This window comes from Epinephelus lanceolatus, chromosome 8, assembly GCF_041903045.1.
Source record: "Epinephelus lanceolatus isolate andai-2023 chromosome 8, ASM4190304v1, whole genome shotgun sequence".
NCBI classification, from domain to species: Eukaryota; Metazoa; Chordata; class Actinopteri; order Perciformes; family Serranidae; genus Epinephelus; species Epinephelus lanceolatus.
This window is the reverse complement of record NC_135741.1, coordinates 23,672,900-23,677,867: the sequence shown is the minus strand read 5'-3', so window position 1 is coordinate 23,677,867 and position 4,968 is coordinate 23,672,900.

Sequence of the window (4,968 nt, the reverse complement as noted above, 5' to 3'; positions counted from 1 at the left end):
TTTCTACAAACTCATATTTTAAAACAAACTCTTTTACTCCAAACATGCAAGGCTGGAGGCTAACAGGCAATGGGAAATGGAAGAACAGAACAAGGAGCTTCTATTTTGATAACAGTCACACACACACACACATACACACACACACACACACACACACACACTACACATGTTTAAAAGATTTTTTTGAACGTTGTTCATCTTCTTTTCTAAAACTACTCTGGGGAGCTAGAATGAAACCAGGAAAAGAACATTTCAGCACCACATTTTATTTTGAGTCATATTTTGTTTTGACCTTTTTTTCTTGTAAGATATGCTGATTTGACTTCACTTTTTTTGTCTGATACTTTCAGGCTTTGAACCTGCCTTTTTGTACATAATTCTTTGTTTTGGTGTGTTTCTAGCTTCATGTGTCCTACTTTGATTGATCGGTGCAAATATTTGAAAGCTTAAAAAGAAAGAGAAGTCATTCAAAAAGCTGATGACTCATGGTTCAGACAGATATGGTGCTGACTTGGATTAGCGTCTCTCGAAGTGGCAGCAAGTTTATCAGGTATGAAACTTTACCTGAGGTGGTATCGCTTCTTTTTGGCACTTGACTCTCGAGTAATTTATAGTTCCAACAATCTCGACAAAGCTTCAGACAATCAGACGATCACAAAGAAGAGAAAATTTAGGGATGATTTCAAAGAGAAGACGTCTTTAAAAAACAAGCTAAATAGATTAAAAGCATTCCAGAGATTATTATCAGAAGGTTTTAAATATTGGTTTGTGTCGAGCTGCTCAACTTGATGAAATCCAAAGTTTCTTAACAGGGATCACATCTCACACAGAGCTGCCTGTAAATAAGAGATTTAAATTTATTTAGGCTTTCTTTTGATTTCCTTTGATCAGTGTAGTAATGCTTCATTTATTTTAATAACAATATTATACCAAATTGTCTGAACACAGCAACGTATGAATCGCTGTTTTCAGTTTTGTCCCTTTTAATTAAAAGGGAAGCTGAATCTGCATTACATCCCAAAAAAATGTATTTTCTGAAGCAAGATGTTGTTATTAGAGTATGAAGTTCTTATTACACAGACATGGAGGTCAACTGGTAAAGCGTGGCTCTGTCCTGTTATATCCTCAGAAAACACTATCAAGGTTTATTATGGATGATCACGGCCAGTACTGAGATGCTTAATACTGGCCATCGTTGTGTGTTTGCATCTACTTCTGCATTTCTGTTTTTCACCCTCATGTTTTTGTTTTTTTTTTACATTTCTTATTTAAAAGTTGTTTTTTTTAATTCAGTTTTAATACTTTTAAGATTGATCCTATTTTTCAAAGAAGTTTTGTTTTTTATTTTTGATAGTATGTTGTGTGCTTCAGATAGCGAGAAATAGATGTTTTTAACTTCTTTTTTTTAAATAGTGATTTGTTTGTACGTTTGCATACTTCACTCGGTCTGGTTTCAGTGTTGATGTCAAAAAAACTTTAAAGGGGAACACCACCTACTGTAAGAATTCAAACATGTTTTTTCCATGGCCTAGGAAAGTTCAATCAATATTTGTGAACATGAGCTGCTCTCTCTCAGAGCCAGAAACCAGAGAAGTAAGTCTCAAACTTGTGATGTCATCAAGTAAGTCTGCAGCTGCTCCATAGACAATGACTGATTTTTATACCCAAATGAGCCTTATTCTATTGTAAGAAATGTTCCCATATAGACGAAAACCCCGTGACGTTGCAGTAAAAACATTCACTTCCAAAAAGGGAACTGGCACTTGATTAAAATTGCAGATATATAAAATTGGCAAACTTGTGTATTTCTTTTGTCATTTGGGTACCTGTCAAAAAAGGATATCTGACGGCAAGGTAAAGTGGGGAAAATATTATACACTTAATTTTAGGTAGATAAAAACTAAGCAGGTGAGGCGGTGTTGTGCTGTTTCATATAATGTACGTGTCACTGAGATTTTCTACCTGAAAGTTATTATAAACATTGTGATTAACATCTTTCCTAATTCATTGTCTATGGAGATGCTCCAGACTTTATACTTGATGACATCAAAAATTTGAGTTTTGGATTTAGGAGAGAGTTCATATTTACTAATATTTTTGGACTGTTTTAACCCAGGGTGGCACTGTGGTGTGGCACTGTCGCCTCACAGCAAGAGGGTTCCTGGTTCAATCCCAGGAGGGAGCCCTTCTGTGCAGAGTAGGCGTGTTCTCCCTGTGTCAGCGTGGGTTTTCTCTGGGTACTCCGGCTTCCTCCCACAGTCCAAAGACATGCAGGTTAATTGGTGACTCTTAATTGGCTGTAGGTGTGAATGTGAGTGGGAATGGTTGTCTGTCTCTATGTCTCAGCCCTGTGATAGTCTGGTGACCTGTCCAGGGTGTACCCTGCCTCTCACCCAATGTCAGCTGGGATAGGCTCCAGCCCCCCTGCGACCCTCAAGAGGATAAGCGGTTACGAAAATGGATGGATGGATGGATGGATGTTTTAAACCATCGCAATAACATGTATGAATTTGGAAAAAGGGCGAGTTCCCCTTTAATGTTCTGTTTTGTATTTTTCTTTTATTTTTTTTTACAGGTATTTCAGTTCTGTCTGTGTCACAACTGTTGGCACTTTGCTAACATGACTCCTGATCATGGATGAATTATGTGTGCTAGGTTCAGACGCATTGTTACAGAGTTGTGCCCCAAGCAGTTGGGAACAACGTAAGAGAAATATATGTTTAAAAACCTCGACTTACCTCATCCTGCCAGAGAGATGTAGATTCAGTTTGTGTACAAGGTTCACAGGCAATAACCGACTACACGAGGTCTCTTGGCTCTTCACAGCTGGTACTGTGTCCACATCCTTTAACTCTTCCGTCCAATGTTCGGAAAACACGCCCAAGGTCTGATGATCTATGCAATTAATTTATTATCCTTATAAATGCAATACTACAGATATCCAAGAGACACCTCACATTACGACGATGGATCACCTCACAATACGACGTCACGTTCTGGCTTTTAACATTTTCATTTTACATACGTTGAGATTTGTTTGTTTTCTGACTGACACATTCATCGTGGGTTCATTAGTTGTTGGTAAAATTGCTGCGTTAAAAGGGAACTATTTCATACCAAAATGTGGTTGTTAATATGACTGTAAAAATGTAGGAACTTTGAGTAAAATATACGGCAGGTGAGCTTTATGTGAATGAAGGCGGGTGTTGCCCACTTGTCTACCCAGCTTTTTTTTTTTAAACCATGTAGCTGTAATTCACCATTCCATCCAGCTTCAATTTTTATGTTCTGGTTAGACTGTGTGTCTGGTCCTGTTTGTTAACTATCTTTCTTGCTGAGTAATTGATGCAGTTGGACATTTTCATTTCCAGGAGAAAATTAAACTTCACAGAAATGCCTTAGATTTCACTGGAAGGGATAGTGAAGTGCTACTCAGATTTGATGGGCTTGTTTTTTTTTTTATGCACTGTTAATGATGAAAAGATTTTTGTTATATCAAAGTACTCTGAACATAGATCTATGAAGCAAAGAAATCATTTCATCTTTAATATTTTGTGCTCCATTGTCATTCCATTTTTTTAAGAATCCAAAATACTGAAGAAAAACTGAGCGGTGGCTTATTGAGTCTAAAGAACTATTGCTGCTAAATGTTTAGAGATCTTTTAGCTGAAGGTCATTGAATATTACAGTTACACATGGGATCAGTTTGTAACTCATGTTCAGAGATGTCTGTGCAGTCTTCTGTTTGTTTTGTGCATCAAACGACCTCTCCTCAGTAAATGTTTGTCTGTCTGTGCCATGATGCAGGTCTTTGTCTTCTTCATAGAAAAAAACCCAACAGCTATTAAACTTTTAACTTGGTTTGATTTTGAACTTGTCATTTTTTTAATAAAATTTTTTCACTGTGGTTTGTGTGCTTTTTGTTAAACAGCGAACCATTGGTAGATTATACACTGAACAAATATTCAAACGTTTTCAAATACTTGTTTATGCACTCAACAGATACATTTCTCTTACATTTTGATGACAAAATTGTTAAAACCTGTGTTAGTGAACATCTCCTTTTTCCAGATAATCCATCCATCTTACAGGTGCGGCATATCAAGATGCTGATTAAACTGTATAATTACTAAACAGGTGTGTCCTGGGATGTCACAATAAAAGGCCACTCCGAAATGTGCAGTTTGATCACACAACACGAAACCACAGATGTTGCAAGTTTTGAGGGAACTTGCCATTGGCATACCCGTGAACCTAATGTTCATTTCACTACTGTAAAACATCTCCAACGATGTTTCTGTAAATTTGGCAGTACATCCAACCAGCATCACAACCGCACAAGTCGGACGACAAACTGCTGTCAGGTCAAAGCCCTGGTGAGGATGACGAGCATGCAGATGATCTTCTCTGAGATGGTTTGCGCAAAAATTCTGCAGTTGTGCAAATGAATTGCTGTATCAGCTGTTTGGCTGGTTGGTCTCAGACAATCTGGCAGGTGACAACGCCGGATGTGGAGGTCCTGAGCTGGCGGGGTTGCTCATAGTCTACAGTTGTGAGAACGGTTGGATGTACTGCCAAATGAACATAAATGGCATTGACGACAGCTCATGGTAGTGAAATTAACATAAAATTCATAGGCAACATGCAGCAACGAGCATGCAGATGAGCTTCACTGAGACGTTTTTGATGGTTTGTGCAGAAAGTCTTTGGTTGTGCAAACCAACTGTTGCATCAGCTGTCCTGAAAACCAAAATTTGACAAAAATATATCCACTGAGCACATGAAAAAACTCTTCTGTTTAACTTAAACCCGTGAGAAGAAACTGTGTTAACTTTTAGTTCAGTATATCCTGTAAAAGAGATGATCCATGTATAGTTTCCATACCATTTCAAATCATTCAAAATTATGAGTTCCCAAAAAATCTATATAGGGGCTCCACAAGCAAGGAAAATACTTTCTTTCCTTTTC